The sequence below is a fragment of the Hemitrygon akajei genome, chromosome 17, assembly GCF_048418815.1.
Source record: "Hemitrygon akajei chromosome 17, sHemAka1.3, whole genome shotgun sequence".
NCBI classification, from domain to species: Eukaryota; Metazoa; Chordata; class Chondrichthyes; order Myliobatiformes; family Dasyatidae; genus Hemitrygon; species Hemitrygon akajei.
Genome location: NC_133140.1, coordinates 19,658,109 through 19,677,962, shown reverse-complemented (window position 1 = coordinate 19,677,962; position 19,854 = coordinate 19,658,109). Strand labels below are relative to the sequence as shown.

At 40.7% G+C, this 19,854-nt stretch overlaps 1 protein-coding gene across 3 annotated transcripts in view; it reads right to left on the bottom strand.

Annotated features, from left to right (window-relative positions):
* Window positions 1-19,646, bottom strand: part of smpd3 (sphingomyelin phosphodiesterase 3) — a 230,485-nt gene extending 210,839 nt beyond the window's left edge. For 2 of the 3 annotated variants that reach the window (XM_073069754.1, XM_073069758.1), the window contains exon 1: window positions 19,087-19,646. The gene's annotated coding sequence lies outside the window, so the exon portion shown is untranslated. Of the gene's footprint in view, window positions 1-14,275; window positions 14,343-19,086 lie in introns of those variants that run through there. The other variant, XM_073069757.1, reaches the window with a different exon arrangement.
* Between the last annotated feature and the right edge of the window lie 208 nt (window positions 19,647-19,854).

Here is a 19,854-nt window from a genome sequence, read left to right as displayed (position 1 = left end):
AGGAAAATGGTCCATTTCAATATCAAGGACAAGAAGTTACAAATCGTAAATACAAGAGATTCTGAAGATGCTGGAAATCCAGAACACACACAAGGTGCTGGAGGAACTCAGTAGATCATGTAGCATCTATGGAAATGAATCAACGGGCAACATTTTGGGCTGAGACTCTTCATCAGGGCGGGAAAGGAAAGGGGAAAATGCCAGAATAACAAGATGGGGTGAGGGGAAGGAGAGAACAAGCTAAAAGGTAATGATGGGTGAAGTTAGGTGGGTGGAAGAGGGAGGATTAAATAAGAATCTGGGAGGTGATCATTGGGAAAGGCAAAGGGCTAGAGAAGAAGGAATCTCGTAAGAGAGGAGAGTGGATAATGGGAGAAAGGGAAGGGGGGCACCAGTGGGAGGTGATAGGTGGGTAAGGAGAAATGACAAGAGACCAGAGTGGGGAATAATAGAATAGGGAAGGGGGAGAAGAAAATATACTAGGTTAGAGAAATCAATATTCAAGCCAACAGGTTGGTGGCTACATACAGTAGATGAAATATGAGGTGTTTCTTATCCAACCTGAGAGTGGCCTCAGCACTGAAGGAGAGGAGGTCATGAACCAACATGCCAAAATGGGAGTGGGGATAGGAATTTAAATGGTTGGCCACCAGGATATTCTGCTTCATGCAGATGCAAAAAGCCATCCCCGTTTACGTTGGGTCTCACCAATGTAGAGGAGGCGACATTGGAAGCACTGGATACAGTAGATAACACCAACAGATTCACAAGTAGAGTGTTGCTTCATGTGGAAGGACTGCTTGGGGCCCTGAATTCAAGTGAGGAGGGAGATGAATGGGCAGTGTAGTATTTCTGTCGCTTGCAAGGATACATGCCAGGAGGGAGGTTAGCAGGGAGGGACGAATGGACAAGGGAATCATGGAGGGACTAAATCCCTGCGGAGGGCAAAGAGTTGGGGTGGAGCTAAAGATGCGCTTGGTAGTATGGTCTCATTGAAGATGATGAAGTTGTGAAGAATGATGTGTTGGATGCGGAAGCTCATGGGGTGGTAGGTGAGGACAAGAAGAACTCTATTTCTGTTAAGGCAGTGGGAGGATAGGGTGAGCATGAATGTTCGGGAAGTGGAGGTGATGCTGGTGATGCTGGCATCATCAATGGTGGAGGAAGGAAAATCCCATTCTTTGAAGGAGGAGAACATCTCTGATGTCCTGGAAAGGAAAATTTCATCCTGGGAACAGATGCAGTGGGGATGAAGGAACTGAGAAAAGGAAATAACATTTTTGTAGGAGACAGAGTGGGAAGAGGTATAGTCAAGATAGGTGGGGGAATCAGTAGATTTATTAAAGATATCAGTAGACAATTTGTCTCCAGAGATAGAGACAAAGAGATTGAGAAAGGGCAGAGATGTGCCAGAAATGGACCAAGTGAATTTAAGGGCAGGCACTATGTTCTACAGACATTAAACACATCTAATATATTTGCATAGATATATAAACCAACGAATATACCACTTTCCAACTAGTTCAAAGTTGCCATGGAACAATTTTCAATCATATATTTACTCATCCACATTTTGGTACAATTATTTAAGAAAAAAACATAAATGCATTCAGCAAAAATGTTTGTATAGGGCCTAGCTAGCAGATATATAAGATATCCTATGCACCAAAATTAACACGTTGACAAACATGAACTCTATACACAAATAAGTAATCACAGTGCAGTCACCCATCAATTATCTTTTGCATATTTCCCCCATCTGATGCACATTCTGATGTTATATAGGAAATAATGCATTTTGAATAGGGGGACTAATTCTTGGCAGTGGGTTGACACACTGTGCAGGAGTGTCCTACTTTGGCATCAGCTAGTTATGTTCTGCTGAATGACTACAGCTTTCTCTAACATGATAAATAGAAATCTATGTAGGTACAATTAAAGTGCTTCCCTTAGAGGCACATGTTATTGACATTATTAGCAGGAACATCCTGCCTAATGGACCACATCTGAAACTGTACACTATATCATTCAGAGCTTCCACGAATCGAACCATCAGGCCAGCAAAAGAAAACACAAGAAGGGTTTCGAAAGTGAAAACAAATCAGCAAATACTGGTTTATTTGTGAAGTGAAAGCTTTGACATTTGAGAAGTTGGCTCTCTAATCAATGTGATTCCTAATCACTGACATCCACATGGCCAGATTGATCTCCAAGAGATGTTAATGCATGGAATACTTCAAGCGGCACACTGTCCTTTTTAATTAATTAATCTGATGCAAATCTCACTGCAAGGATAGTACTTATATATCATTAGGGAGCTGGTGGTGATCTGGCTTCTCGAAGAGTTGCAATCTGAATAGTAGTGGTACTTTCACAGAGGTTATTTATGATGTTCCAGGGCTTTGCCTGGGCAAGATGAAGGAATGATGATACATTACCCAAACGGCCTGTCTCTGTGCTGTATGACTTGTTGAGCCTATAAATGAGACAGAACAATGGAGAGAGATCCAGGAAAATCAAGACTAGTACCAGAGAAAGGATTACATGGACACAGGAGAGAGAAGTGTGGTTTACATCGGGAAACTTGCTACCCTCTTGTTAATTAAAAAGGACAAGACTAAAACTATGAATAAATGTTTGACTATTGTTTTCTTTGATACAGTTGAGGTGCCCATTTTTTTAAATAAGGAAATACGGGACAGATAACTAAACTAATTCCACTTTGATATTTTTTAAATAAGGAAATTTTGGACAGATTTAAACTAATTCTATTTTTATATGGAATTCTTGTGGCTACTCAGCTATTTAGCTCAGTGCTCTATATGCACTAAATTGAAGTTGATGAAGTTCTTGTGCTTTTTTTGCACATAGACACAAATTTAATCCATCTGAACTAAAGATTCTGGTTCTCTGCAGATTGAGGTGAGAACTGTCGGATTGTTTTCTTGTTTGCTGGAGACAGTGGAGGATCGAGGGGAAGCAGTGGATGATTAGTGGAAAGTCAAGAAGGCCAATAGAAAGGCAGCAGAGAGGCAAGTCTTCTCAGCTAAATTATGCTTCATTTTTGAAGGCTGGGTATCTAACTGTTCTTAATCAACTGGCACCAACATCTTTCTCATTGGAAAACATAACAAAATTCAGCAAAATAATTAACAAACATTAAAAGGAAAATTAAAGCTGAACTTGCTGAAAATGCCAGGCAAGAATGCTAGGAACTAAACAACTTTGCAAGTGTGAAAATTAAATATTGATTTGTCTTTTCCTGAAGCAACTGACTCAAGCTTTTTTTTTTGTAATGCAAGGTCTGCTTTTCAATGAAGTTGCCATTTTTAAGTGTGGGAAAAGCCAGAGAACATCAGCAATCAATTAAATTGTGGATGGCACGAGAGCCAAGTCCAATCCATTGGCACATGGCATCTTGACAACTAGATTTTCAACAAGAACAAAGCTTGTCCTTGTATAATGTGCTTGGCGTCAAAGGAATACCTGCAGGCAAGTGTGACACAAAGCCAGGAAAAACAATCAAAAGCCCTGTCAAAGAGGTAGGCTGAAGCACCTTAAAAGGAGGAAAACAAGGTAGAATGACGGAAAGGTTAGAAGGAGAACCAAATGAGCAGAAAAGGTTCCTGAATTGCAGGAAGTTCAGAGAAAGGGAAAGATCAGGCCACAGAAGGATCAAAAAACAAAGACATGATTTATAAAGTAAAGGCATTACTTAACCAACAGCCATTATAGGTTGGTGAACAAAGTGATGATGGACAATGAGACGATCTGAGTTAGGACACAAGCAGGGAATTGTGAATGATGTCAGATATACGTAGGGTAGGGTTGTAGAAGCAAGCCAGGGAGGTTCTGGTCTAAAGTCAACAAAGCTAAGGACAAGGATTTCAATGCCAAAGGCACAAGAGTTTTATTGATGGAAATGTGATTTGATGCTGATCTCAGGGTCGACATGACGTAAAGGCTAGGAACAGTCTGGTTCAATATCGGGTGCTGATAGAAAGAGGACTGACACAAATGGCTGGGCAAAGCAGACAGAGTCACACAGCTTGAAAACAGGCCCTTTGGCCTGCCAGGTTTGCACTGACTAACGGGCACCAATTTATACTCACCCCATTTTATTTTCCCCATATAACCATAAACAGTGCTCAGATTCCACCATTCACCAAGCCACACACCTTTGTGATGTGGAAGGAAGCCAGAGCCCCTGGGGAAACTCACAGAGAAATGTACATAATGGAGGTCAGGACAACACTCTAACCAACTGATGTGGGCAATGCCTATTCCTTTGATCTTCAAAGGTACTACACGAGTGTGATATTTTCCCCTCCTTCCAATCTTTTCAATCTTCCCAGAACCTGCTTCATTCATTGATTAATTAACTGTCATTAAGTTTTTAAGGTGATTTGCTCTTACATTTGTTTTACCACTGAACATATTAACCTTGCTCCTTTATAAAGAACAGGTCCAGAGTATGCAGTTGGCATTCGGTGTAAGCACTTACGTTATAGTGTGAACTTGGCTTTCAGCACAGTGACAACGGTTTTAAGGATTACAAACTGTGGCTTCAGCTAAACAGCAAGAACTATCAAGGCTGTATTACAGCCAAGGAACAAAACTTCCAGGCATTCTCAAGGTTCAGGAATCATACACTCAAACACAAACACTGGAAGTTGATCACTCCAATGTCGTTGCTTGTCATCAGGGAACATTCTCCGGGTACTCCGGTTTTCCTCCCACAATCCAAAGATGCACCAGTTGGTAGGTTAACTGGTCATTGTAAATTGTCCCATGATTAGGTTTGGATTAAATCGGGGGAATTGCTGGGTGGCATTGCTCGAAAAACTGCAAGGGTCTACTCAGTGCTATATCTCTATAATAATAATAATAATAACAATAATAATAAAACATGGTTAAAAGCCTAAAAATAAGGGATGTTCTACTTCCACATAATTTACTATACTCTAAGTAAAAGATCGAATTGGTAACTGTAATAAAATTTGTTCATATAAGAAATTATGTGCAACTGATCATTATCATAGTAACAAACCTTTGTTGCAGCAGTAACCAGTTAGCTTTCTCACTTCAAGTTCAAGTTCAAACTCAAGTTCAACTTCAAATTTATTGGCATTCAACCATACACATGTACACAGCTGAACGAAGCAATGTTCCTCAGAGACCAAGGTGCAAAACACAGTGCATATATCACATAAAATAATACTATCACAATGTATTAAAAGATATAAAAAGTGTTCAGTAGATGTACAAGTTGACATAAAGCACATACATGATGGATAGTTAACTATACAACAGTATTACTGTTACTGGTGCTGTCATAAATAGTGTATACTGGATGCTTACAAGCTGTTCAGAAGTTTCACAGCCTGGGCGAAGAAGCTTTTACCCAGCCTAACAGTCCGTGCTTTTATACTGTGGTACCTTCTGCCTGCTGGTAGGAGGTCAAAGAGATTGTGGGACAGATGGAAGGAGTCCTTCACAATGTTATGTGCTCTGCATATGCAGCACTTCTGGTGCATGCTCTGAATGGGGGTGGGGGGAAGATAGAGACCCCAATTATTCTCTCAGTAATTCTTCACAATCCATTGCAGGGTATTGTGGTCAGATTGTGCTGCAATTCCCATTCTAGATGGTGAGCAGTTAGTCCGGTCACTCTCGATGGTGCTCCAGTAGAATGTGGTTAGAAGGGGAGGGGTGGGGTGAGGACCCTCGCTTGCTTCAATCTCCTCAGGAAGTGGAAGCACTGCTCTGCTTTCTTGACTAAAGTGGTGGCATTAAGGGATCAGGTGAGATCATCCATAATGTGCTCTCCAAGAAACCTGGTGCTCTGGACTCTGTTCACAGAGCAGCCATTATTGTGCAGTAGGGAGTGGTCAGCCTGCAGATTCCTGAAGATCGCAATCATCTCTTTAATCTTGTCCACATTGAGACTCAAGTTGTTGTGCTCACATTATTCTACAATCGGCTCCACCTCCTTGAATGTCGATTCAATCAAGGTCAACCACTGTTGTGTCATCAGCAAACTTAATGGTTAGAACTAGACAGGCGTATGCCAGCAGCAGGCTGACCACAAAGTCTGGGGAATACCGGTGCTCAGTATGATGGAGCTGGAGATGTTGCTGCCAACACGGACTATCCGAGGTGACAGAAGTGCGTGTTGTTGCTATTACTAAGGAGAAGATGCTTGGGAAGGTGAAAGGTCTGAAGGCAGTTAAACCACTTGGAGCAGATGGACTGCAAATGAGGGTTCTGAAAGAAATAGTTGAAGAGATTGTGGAGGCATTAGTAACAACCTTTTGAGAATCACTAGTTCCTGGAGTGGCTCCAGAGGAATGGAAAATTGCAAATGTCACTCCACTCTTCAAGGATGGGAGGCCTATGAAAGGAAATTATAGGCCAGTTAGCCTGACTTCAATGGGTGGGAAGATGTTGGAATCCAATATTAAGGAAGAGGTTTTAGGGTACTTGGAGGCACATGATAAAATAAGACCATGAGACCATAAGACATGGTGAGAATTAGGTCATTTGGCTCATTGAGTCTGCTCCACCATTCAATCATGGCTGATCCTTTTTTCCTCTCCTCAGCCACACTCTCAGCCTTCTCCCCGTTACCTTTAATGTCATGTCCAATCAAGAACCTATCAAGGTCTGCCTTAAATACACCCAATGACCTGGCCTCTACAGCTGCTTGGAGTAACAAACTCCACAAATTCACCACCCTCTGGCTAATAAAATTTCCCCACATCTTTGTTTAAAATGGACACCCCTCTATCCTGAGACTGTACCCTCTTGTCCTAGACCCCCCCCCCCACCATGGGAAACATCCTTTCCACATCTAATCTGTCTAGGCCTTTCAACATTCAAAAGGTTTCAATGAGATTCCCCCCCCCCCCCCATCTTTCTAAATTCCAGCAAGTACAGACCTAGAGCCATCAAACATTCCTTGTATGATAATCCTTTCATTCCTGGAATCATTCTTATCAACCTCCTCTGAAATTATACAATGCCAGCACATCATCTTTTATATGAGAAGCCCAGAACTGTTCATGTACTCAAGGTGAGGCCTCACCACTGCCTTATAAAGCCTCAGCATCACATCCTGCTCTTGTATTCTAGACCTTTTGAAATGAATGCTAACATTGCATTTGCCTTCCTCACCACTGACTCTACCTGTAAGTTAGCCTTTAGGGTGTTCTGCACAAGGACTCCCAAGTCCCTTTGCATCTCAGATTTTTGGATTTACTCCCTGTTCAGAAAATAATCTGCACATTTATTTCTACTACCAAAGTGCATGACCATGAACATTCATTTGCCACTTTCTTGCCCATTCTCCAAATCTGTAAGTCCTTCTGCAGCCTACCTCTTTCCTCAACACCATCTGCCCCCACCAATCTTCGTATCATCTGCAAACCTGGCAACAAGCCCATCTATTCCATCATCTAGATCACTAATATACAGCAGAAAAAGAAGTGGTCCCAGAACCGACTGCTGTGAACACCACTAGTCACTGGCAGCCAACCAGAAAGGGGTCCTTTTAATCCCACTCACTGTCTCCTACCAACCAGCGATTGCTCTCACCATGCCAGTAACTTTCCTATATACCAACTAGGCTCTTAACTAGGTAAGCAGTCTCATGTGTGGCACCTTGTCAAAAGCCTTCTCTAAGTCCAAATATACAACATCCACTGCATTTCCTTTATCTCTCCTACTTGTAATCTCCTCAGAGGATTGCAACTGGTTCATCAGGCAAGATTTTCACTTAAAGAAACAATGCTGACTTTGACCTGTGTCACCAAGTACTCCATAACCTCATCCTTAACAGTTGACTCCAACATCTTCCAAACCGCTGAAGTCAGGCTGACTGGTCTATAATTTCCTTTCTGGTGCCTTCCTCCTTTCTTCAAGAGTGGAGTGACATTTGCAATTTTCCAGCCCTTTAGCACCATGCCAGAGTCCAATGATTTTTGAAAGATCATCACTAATGCCTCCACAATCTCTACCACTACCTCTTTCAGAATCCCAGAGTGGAGTTCGTCTGATCATGGTGACTTATGTACCCTTAGGTCTTTCAGATTTTTGAGCACCTTCTCCCTTCTAATAGTAACTGCATCTACTTCTCTTCCTTCACACACTACAATATCAGGCATACTGCTAGTGCATTCTACAGTGAAGGCTGATATAAAATACTCATTAGTTCATCTGCCAGCTCCTTGTCCCCATTATTATTTCTGCGGCCTCATTTTCTAGCGGTCCTATATCCACTCTCATCTCTTATTTTTTGCATACTTTAAAAAGCTTTTACTATCCACTTTGATACTTTTTTTTAGCTTGCTTTCATATTTCATCTGCTCCCTCCTAATGATTCTTTTAGTTCTCTGTAAATTTTTAAAAGCTTCCCAATCCACTATCTTCCCACTAAATTTTGCTTTGTTGTATGCCCTCTCTTTTGCTTTTATATTAGCTTTGACTTCCCTTGTCAGCCACAGTTGCACTATTTTGCAATTTGAGTATTTCTCTGGTTTTGGAAATCATCCATCCTGCACCTTCCTCATCTGTGAACTTATATCAGCTATTCTTATTCATCATAGACCCTGAACCAGTATCTCTCAGTATAAACACAAGTCAAGTCTATTGTCATTTCGACCATAAACTGCCGGTACAGTACACAGTAAAAACGGAACAACATTCCTCCAGGACCCTGGTGCTACATGAAACAACACAAAACTACACTAGACTATGTGAGATAGCACAAGGCTACACTAGACTACATAAAACAACATAAAAACTGCACTAGACTACACACCTGCACAGGACTACATAAAGTGCACAAAACAGTGCAGGGTAGTACAATAATTAATAAACAAGACAATAGGCACAGTAGAGGACAAATTACAATAATAAATGATGTAGCTGTCAGTCTAGACTCTAAGTATTGAGAAGTCTGATGGCTTGGGGGAAGAAACTGTTGCACAGTCTGGTTATGAGAGACCGAATGCTTCGGTACCTTTTGCCAGATGGTAGGCAGGAGAGGAGTTTATGTGAGGGCTGCATGTGGTCCTTCACAATGCTGTTAGCTTTGCGGGTGCAGCGTGTGGTGTAAATGTCTATAATAGCGGGAAGCAAGACCCCAATGATCTTCTCAGCTGACCTCACTAGGTCTTGCGATCTGAGACGGTGCAATTCCCAAATCAGGCAGAGATTCAACTGCTCAGGATGCTTCTGATACATCCTCTGTAGAATGTGACGAGGATGGGGGGTGGGAGATGGACTTTTCTCAGCCTTTGCAGAAAGTAGAGATGCTGCTGGGCTTTCTTGGCTATGGAGCTGGTGTTGAGGGACCAGGTGAGATTCTCCGCCAGGTGAACACCAAGAAATTTGCTCTTAATGATCTCAATGTTCAGTGGAGAATGGTCACTCCGTGCTCTCCTGAAGTCAAAAACCATCTTTTTTATTTTGTTCACATTCAGAGACAGGTTGTTGGCTCTGCACCAGTCTGTTAGCCGCTGCACATTGTATCCAGTGCTACCAGTGAAGTCTGCTCTACATTGACGAGACCCAATACAGACTCATTGTTGAGCGCCCTCCTACTGTCCGCCGCAAAAAGCAGGATCCCCTGGTGAGATTTTACAGATGCTGGAAATCCAGAGTGACACGTATAAAATACTAGAAGAATTCAGGTTAAGCAGTATCGATGGAAAGGAATAAACAGTCGGTGTTTAGGGCTGAGACATGATGAAGGGTCAACGAGACATCAAGAGATTAAAATTGAGATCTGCTGATGGCATAAAACTACTGACAAGAAGTGCTTCAGTGTTATAATTCTTGCCTCTGAATGTGCAGCAATGTGAATAAAGAACTGGAATATCATCTGTAAAACACACAAATGCTGGCGGAACTCAGCAGGTCAGGCAACATCTATAAAAAGCAACGATGTTTGAATTATTCATCAGAATTGGAAAGGAAGGGATCAGAAGTCTGAATAAGGTGAGGGGAGGGAGAGGAGGTCAAGCTGGCAGGTGATAGGTGAGACCAAGTGAGTGAAAAGGCAGGTGGGTGGGGGATGAACTAAGGAACTGCTAGGGTATAGGGGAAAGAGCTAAAGGATAAAAGGAGAAATAATCTAATAGGAGAAGATAATAGATCAGGGGATAAAGAAAAGGAGGAAGGGAACATGAGGGAGGCAATGGACAGGTTAGGAGAAGAAAAATGATAACCAGAGTTAAGGAAAAGAAAAAAGAGAGATGGCAAGATGGGGAGAAATTACAGGAAGTTAGAGAGATCAATGTTCATGCCATCAACTTGGAGGCTACCCAGAGGAAACATGAGGTGTTGTTCCTCTAACCTGATTTTGGCTTCATGACCGTAGAGGAGGCCATGGACAGACAGGTCAGAAGGTGAATGGGAAGTCAAATTCAAATGGTGCCCACCAGGGGGGTCCTGCTTTTTGCTCAGCAATGTGTCTGCATTGGGTCTTGTCAGTGTAGAGCAGACTTCACCGGCAGCACTGGATACAATAGGTGGCCTCTGCAGATTCACAGATGAAGTGGTGCCTCACCTGACAAGACTGCTTGGGGCCCAGAATGGTGGTGAGCTAAGTGCAAGAACAGGTGTAGCATTTGTCACATTTGCAGGGTTAGATTCCAGGAGGGAGATCAGTGGGGATAGATGAGTGGACAGGGGAGTCATATATAGAGGGGAACTCTATCCCTATTTTGGCAGGACATCAACTGTTTAAGATATTTGTAGCAAAGAAAAATACAGTATTAAAGAATAAGATGAGACATTAAACAAATATTTTGTAAGATATTTACATACCGGACATAGAGGGAACCAAAGGTCTAATGAGAAAGAGCAATTTAAAATAATTAATATTAACAGAGGCACTGGAGAAATTAAGGTGATTAAAAGCTGACAAATCCCTAAACCTGATGTGCTACATCCCAGGGTTGTAAGAGAGGTGGCTACAGAGATAATGCATATATTAGTGATGATCTTTTAAAATTCCCTCTGGTCTGGAACTGTCCAGCAGATTAAAAGGTAACAAATATAACTCCACTATTAAAATAAAAATAGGGACCAAAAGACCATTAATTCCAGAGAAATTTCTGGAATCTATCAAAAAAATAGTACGACATATATATATAATTGAGTATTCCATGCAATATTTAAAGATTCAAAGTGCAATTGTTATTTGTATGCAGTATACAACTCTGAGGTTCACCTTCCCATGCACAGCCATCTGCAGGTTGTAGCACTACACTGCCCTGATCAAAATTGCATAAGAACAGCAACAAATAAAAGGGGTGACAAGAAACCAAAAACATATCATAGTGTGAACTACGGGCCACGTCAATCAAACCTTGCCCAAGACCTACGGACTCTGGCCCCATCCGCTGGTGAGAGGAGAGAGCGAGAGCAGGTGAGGGAGAGGGGAGAGGGAAGAGGGGAGAGGGGAGAGGGGAGAGGGAAGAGGGGAGAGAGGGAGGCAGAGCGGAGAGGGGGAGGGTAGATACGCTGGACATCCATGCACCTTCTGCTTTTGTCCTAGTTGATTTCAATGTGCCTCAACAATTTAATCGGTAGGATTGATAAGAAACGGAGTTGATCATGGGTAGAACCACATTTGAAAGAAAAAGATGAGGAAAACAAAGTGAAAGAGGTGGTTTTGTGAGCCCTCTGAAGAATGTCACCCTTGGATGCATTGTTTGCTGGCCCCATCTTCTTCTGTTTATCAATACGATGTTATTAAGAGAAACTGGTATTTTATAAACGTAATTGTCATGCTTTAATAATGCAACCAGGCAGCAGATAAGTGAAGGAATAGTGAATATATTCCACGTTTCCCCAAGGTTTTCAGTAAAGTGCTAGATTAATGTTTGTGACACAAAATCTGATTAGGGATAATATATTACTAACATAATATATTAATATAATTAGAAGGCCAGTTCAAGGAAAATAAACAGAAATTACAAAAATTTACTTTTGAGGTTAGCTGGGAGCCAGTAGTCGAGTGCCACCATCACCACTGGGTATTGACTTTGATGAAGACTGAGCCTTTTATATTCATGCTTGGTTTTGAACATAATGATACTGTGTAATAAGAAGGAAAATGAAAGAAAATGCAAGGGGATGTAACAGGTTAAGTAAGTGGACAGGAAAATAGCAGATCTGGTGAGATAAAGGGGAAAGAATTGAAATATTTATTTTAATTGGCAAGAAGTTTTAAGCATTGGTACTCAAAGGGATACAGTTAACCCTCCACACCACCAGGTTCAGGAACAGCTTTTACCCCTCAATCATCAGGCTCTTAAACCAGTGGTGATAACTTCATTCACCTCATCACTGAACTGTTCCCACAACCAATGAACTCATTTTCAAGGAGTCTTCATCTCATGTTCTCGATATTTATTGCTTATTTATTTATTATTACTATTTCTTTTTTTTTTGCATTCGCACAGTTTGTTGTCTTTTGCAAATTGGTTGTTTATCTGACCCATTGGGTATGGTCTTCATGGATTCATGGATTCTATTATGGTTCTTGGATTTACTGACTATGCTGCAAGAAAATGAATCTTAGGGTTGTATACGATGGCATATATGTACTTTGATAATAAATTTACTTTGAAGTTTGAACAAACAGGGGTGCAAATCTTGCCTGTCTGGTAAATGCAACAACCTTTTCAGCAGCAAGTTCCAACTACTTAACATGAAATTAATGAGAGTTGCTGTGTCAAAGCAAATTTTGATGGGAGGAAGTCCAAGAATTGTGTTCATTTTTGGGCTTTGATTCTTGTACGTTATGTTGGTTTCCAAAGGCTCCCACAGCATGGAGCTGTAAACTAAACATACAGAAATATTCTGCTTTCTATTTTCCTACTGAAATAAATAGGCTTGCATTTCATCTGCATCAGGAATCCAAATGCAGATTGATGACTGGCTGTAGAACAAACTCATTCAATGAGCAAGGCTTTCCGTTGTCTGCCAGTTTAATCATTCATCCCCCTCCTGTTCTATATTTTGTTATGTACTCTGTTCCAAAGGTGCTCAATGTTACAGCCTTACAGACTCCACAATTTCAGACAATCAGTTATTCTGGTCCAGTATCTCATATTTCCAGCATCCATTTTTTCTCCCCTTGTGGCAATTTCAGATTCCATTCCTCTCCTTCTAGTTACTACTTCCAAAGGCACATCTGTTACTGACTTGGCTTTTGCTTATCACTAAGCTTTCAACCACCCTCTTTCAGTTAGCTTCACTGTCAACTTTGTCATTAAATCTCAGCTTCACTTTTGTTCTTATTTTCTTCATTTCCTTTTTGTCATGCTCTACTCCCTTTCTCCTATAATTTTAAACACTTTAAAAACCTCTAACATTCCCAATTCTAATTAAAGATAGATAGATAGATAGATAGATAGATAGATAGATAGATAGATAGATAGATAGATAGATAGATACTTTATTCATCCCCATGGGGAAATTCAACATTTTTTCCAATGTCCCATACACTTGTTGTAGCAAAACTAATTACATACAATACTTAACTCAGTAAAAATATGATATGCATCTAAATCACTCTCTCAAAAAGCATTAATAATAGCTTTAAAAAGTTCTTAAGTAGTTTACTTAAATACATTAAATACAATCAACCCCGGCACTTTAACATATCTTACTCCTGGCGGTTGAATTGTAAAGCCTAATGGCATTGGGGAGTATTGACCTCTTCATCCTGTCTGAGGAGCATTGCATCGATAGCAACCTGTCGCTGAAACTGCTTCTCTGTCTCTGGATGGTGCTATGTAGAGGATGTTCAGGGTTTTCCATAATTGACCGTAGCCTACTCAGCGCCCTTCGCTCAGCTACCGATGTTATACTTTCCAAAACATCAAAAAGATGTTTGACCTGAAATGCCAATTCTATTTTTTCCATAGATGCATCCTATCTGACCTGCTGAATATTTTCAGCATCTGCAGTATTTTGCTGACAGAACCTCACAGTTCTCCTCATTATACTCCATCTATCATCTTCCTGCTTATTAAGCTCAATAGATGAGAAACCAACTAAAAATTGGTGAATGATTTAAATAGCTAGTTTTGTCAGGCCTTGACAACTTTATATTTAACTTGTTCTTAAAAAAGTTGCCTCAGAAGTCAAATAACATGCAACATAATTACACATTTCAAACACTACTACGAAGTCTTTAATGTTGAATTAAATGGCTTCTCTGACAATGTTATTATTCAATTAATACTATACTTACACCATTCCAGATTGTCTTCTCCCATTGTTAAATGGGAGCCATACTCACACACAAAGTATAACCAATTCTGTAATATAAAGGATGACATTAGTTTATTCTTCAATATAATCTATAAAAGATGTAAGAAATTGAATCAGGATTATAGTATTTGGTTTCTCATCCCTCCTCTGCCATTCAATAAGACAATGGCTGTGCTTTTATGTCAGTAGCACTGTCCAAGTGCCCAAATTCCAGAGGCCATAAATATACAAAATATTCCTGGTGCAATCTCACCAGCATCCTTAGTAACTAGAACAAGACATCTCTACTCATATTCAAGTTCACTTGCAAACTGTACATCAACCTTTCTAATTGCTCAGTGAACCTGAATATTGACTCTCAATGATTTATGTAAAAGGACATGCAGGCTCCTTTGATGACTCTCACGTTCTTATTTTTCGACCGTACATGAAATATATGCAATGGAGACCTAACTTGTTTATATTAATTTGATGTGGCATGATTTTACCCATTCATTTTATATATCTATATCCCTCAAAACCTTTTAGTGTATATTGTCAGAAATAGTGAATGTATAATGCTTGATATATCCTCATTAGAATCATTGACATAGTCTATAAACGGCTGAGACTCCAGCAATGATCCTGGCATTCCTGCATTCCCCTCTGGTCCCTTCCAATGCAAAAATAACCCATTTATTCTTATGCTGTTGTCTTGTTATTACCTAAACTTCAACCATCAAATGCCTCTCAGTAACATATAGTCTAATTTTGTTTAGTAATCTCTTATGCAACACTGTTGCAAAAAATATCTCAAAATTAGAATGCATCACATCAGTCAGTTCATCTTTACCTTTTTTTTTACCAGTTACAACCTCAAATAACTCAAATAACAGATTTTTTCAAACATTCAAACTTTTCGCTTACCCATGATGATGCTGCTTAATCTTATTATTTTCCAAGTATCCTTCACAATAATAAATTCCAGCAATCCCTTACTGTTCCCATCAATTAGATTTCCATTGTTCTTTAAGCTATTCCAGTGTTTTCATTTCCACTATCATACACATTTTGCACACCCATTCTCTAAATGAAGAAGTTCCAATATTAATTCAAAACTACCAGTTTACTGCTCTGATTCACCTCACTGTCTAGTCTGGATGTCATTAGTTTTATTTAATCAAAATGAAAGACGTTTTTCACTACTAGCATGCTATTCTGCAATGCATTTTCAACCATTACCTATATTCTGCCTCCATAATGCTGCATGTAGCTCTCCAAGTGAACATTTTGACTAGTGAGCAGTCATGTGTCCACAGTGTACACTGGTCACTAGCCTAATAGAAATGGATAGAAGTTGGAAGAGGAAACTGAATGGAAAAAAAAGCAAATGGTGTGTGCAGTGAATTGAAAGGAAATGAATGTATTCAGTAACTTGATTCAGTAACTGGGTTTCAGCACCTAAGTTACAGAGAAAGGTTGAACAAATTATGTCTTTATTCTTTGGAGCGTAGAAGGTTGAGGGGGGATTTGACAGAGGTATTTAAAATTATGAGGGGGATATATAGAGTTGACGTGGATAGGCTTTTTTCCATTGAGAGTAGGGGAGATTCAAACAAGAGGACATGAGTTGAGAGTTAAGGGACAAAAGTTTAGGGGTAACACGAGGAGGAACTTCTTTACTCAGAGAGTGGTAGCTGTGTGGAACTAGCTTCCAGTAGAAATGGTAGAGGCAGGTTCGATATTGTCATTTTAAAAAAAATTGGATAGGTATATGGACAGGAAAGGAATGGAGGGTTATGGGCTGAGTGAAGGTCAGTGGGATTAGGTGAGAGTAAGCGTTCGGTACGGACTAGAAGGGCTGAGATGGCCTGTTTCCATGCTGTAATTGTTATATGGTTATATGCAATAATCAAGGGAAGTCCTAAACTGTGGGGTTGCCATATTTGTGGCTATAACCAAAACTACTTGTCAGATTTCACAAGATTCATGCATCACACATTAAAATCAGAGGAGAGAGAAGTCCAGATACCAGTAATGGAAACCAAAAATTATGAAAAGAAAGTTTGAGGATAATGAAGATGCCACTTATATTTAGTTAGACAATTGTGCTGAGAACTAAGCTGAATCAAAAGGTTGAAACATGTGGTGAACTGTCCCAGAAGATTTTTTTAAATTGTAATCCATTGCAAGCATGAGGAGTATTTTAAGCCATTAACCTTCATAAATCCCCAGGGATCCAGCTGCAAGTATCTTGCCTATGTTCTTAGATGACAAAAAAAAAAGAAAATTAGAGAAATATTGAAATGAGAAATACATCCTCTCCAACGACATAATTTAGAAGAGTTCACAGTACATCATATTATAGAGACAGTCTCTGAAAGATGAGACACTATTTGACAGATACTCTTTAATAACCAAAATTTATTACATTTGCAAAATGCTAGTAAGTAAAACAATATCACTCAAAACTGAACCCATAGTGAAGCTCAGAAATTCTAGCCTAGCTATACTGATGCAACCTTATGAATGTCAATTATGTCACCTCATTTAAGGCTGAAAAGTCAGAATTCATCTTCCTTTATTATGGTCATCATTCTTCTGTCAGTTTATGTCAGTAATCAGCATTGTCGCTTTTCTCTTTATGGCCCGAATGCCTTAGATGTGCATCTTATAACACCGGGTGTGCACTAACCCGGGACTGCACACTTCTAAATGTGATTCTTTCCACAAGCTCAAATTCAAAGTCACTAAACTGATTGTTACTCCAGAAGCTATTGGACGGGTTACAAGTTCCGTATGAGAATTTCCTATTCATGCTTAATTCTAAATAGGATCCCAGCACCAGTTCTTGGGTCGATTCGTCCCCTTCTCGCCACTCCGATAGGTACCACTCAACATGAACTGTTTTCTATCCTCTGACTGGTTTATTATTCATTCCCATGCGAACCCCAATCGCGTCGAGTTTAATTACTAATGTTTCTTCCCTCCTCAATATATATATTCGTCATTTTTTTTTGTTGTTCCTCTACGTTCCTAACTGAACTTTCTTAAATGACAATACAGCGATACCTCAGCAACCCAACAAAAGTTCCAGCAGCATTTTTCACTTTCACTGTTCTGGGAGGCAGACGTTCTTCGGACAATGGACGAATAGAATACTAATATTCATAGTTGGTAACCGCGACTTTTTCAGATAATTGCAGTAAATTACTGAATTTCCTTTGACAGGCCAGTACTCTCCCGGGGGACGGGGACGGGGGCGGGGCGGGGTGCAGAGACCCAGGGGCACGGCTATAGAAAAGCCGTGGCGGGAGGAAGATAAAGAACACGGACTTCGGAGGATTCATTCTTCACTCGATCAGAAAGTCGCCTGCGCCTGCCCCCTAGCGGTGTCAACGCCGCCAGAGCATGCAGAAGAACAAAGGGCGAGAAAGCAAAACCAAGATAGATACAACTTCCTGCAAGAGTCCAAGTTAGATGGGCTTCAAGTCCAAGGAGGCGTTTCTCAGGCAACCACGACTGCTTCCATTTTCATTGCATCCAACGCAAAATCAGGGAGGAAACTGAAACCAGTTGCAATTTGAGGGCAAGTGCGAGTCCATGGGGGTCGAAGATAGACATGAAACGGGTCGGGGGGTAGAACGGGGAAGCAAATTTGCCAGATAATTAAAAAAAAGACCGTGGCCGCAGTGTGATCTCGGGTGGAAGTCATGGAATAGCTTCTGGATAAAACAATGCAATGACATCCATTACAAGAAGTTAAGCAGCTACACTACAACGGCCTCTCAAAGGATTCCCGATTTTTTAATTTTGCTTTCTCTGGGCGGATAACGAGATAGATGTAACGGATAGGTGCTAAAAAATAAAAACACTTCTCCAGGAATGATTTTTTTGGCAGAAATGGTAGCGATACTGACGCAGAGTTGGATGGCATAGCAAAGTGTGTACAGAACAAAGAGGGAGGAGGATCAAAGAGTAAAGGAGACAGAGAATGACACAGAAAAGACAGAGAGAATGCAGAAAATAAATTCTATCAAAAGAGCCAACAAAATCAATTCTACAACTCTCGAGTTTGCCAACTCGTATGGAGATTGTCGCACAGTAGGAAACGCCCTGGATGCAAAGCAGGGTACCAAAAGGTTGCGAGTGGAGAGAGGGAATACAAGTGCCACAACCCCCCTAAGAAACACAACGCCTTATAGGAATATAGACCGATAATATAAAAGGATTTTTTAAAACGAGGATGATAATCAGCCATTCCTGCAGTACAGAAAATGTACAAAGGCGGTTTCCTCAAGGGAACAGCAGACCCACCCCAATGGCCACGTACCTCGATCACTCTGTTGGACATTGTGCACTAGATATTACTCAACACATGTAAGCCTTCTGTTCAAATAAAATACAGTATAGCCCCGGGCTCATCGCGTAACAACATTTCATTTGCCACGTCCCAACACAATAGACAGGGAAACTCAATGTACACCGATTATTTCTTTATGCTAGTGCGTGCGGGCATCAGGGAAATACAACCTGCCAGATTTCATTGACGAAAATAGATTTACACTTATACTTCAAAGTCCTACATTCAAATATAGTCTATCCCCATATACACCGTTAACACGATTTATTAAAATGTGTTTTAATTACACTCTACTCATAAAGCAATTTTCAACCTGCACGTGTGAAAAATTAAAAGAGAGCTGAAAGGAGGGTTACAAGTGCAAGTTCGCTTGTCTTTACGGACAATACAAGTCTAGGCGATCCGCGAGTTAGAAAAGAAATTTCAGTTGGTAAAGAAAAATACAGTACCTTGTGAAGAACCAAGTCTTCGGTCCGGCCGCTGTGTTATAAACCGTCTGAATGTGGAAGAAACCCAGTTGCTACTATAAATATATATGTTTGGTAGGAGGCAAATAGACTACAGTTGTACTTCAAATTCTGCTACAGATTTATTTGATTCAGCCCAGAGTCAACCACAATCATATTTTTTGTGGCGATAAATCAGCTCCAAATATTTCTTCCACTAACGCCCTGTTGTATAATTAGCGGGGATTAAAATTGCGGTCACAGCTGGTAATTTCTGTACCAGTGCTAGAATATAATCTGTGTTAAATTCGGCTTGTTTCTGGTTGCATTTCTTGTGGGCTAAATGCAGTTGGTGTTGGATATATTATTGTCGACCCCCTCTCTAGTTTAGTTATTGAGCAGCCAGCGATCAACCAACTCCTGGTGTTCAGAATATTCTGTGATTGCACATAGCAAGCTTGAGGTTTAGTTTCCTTGGCGGGATGCAGTCAGACTCTGATGAGGCTGAATACAACCTCTTATAGTAGGACCCTGTATTTGTGGTGCCGCTCCGACTCGCAGTCTGTGAATTGATTGCTTGCTTGCTCTCACCCCCCACCCCACCCCACACTTGCAGCACCACCCAGCTGCTGAACAGCTCCGCGTCATGACGCCCGATCTCACAGTACCAAACGCGCCTGCGCCAAAGCCGCAGCCATTGTGGGGAAAGAAGGCGCTATACGATGGGCTCTTGACGCACCATCGCGTCCACTGCGATGTGGCGATAATGTC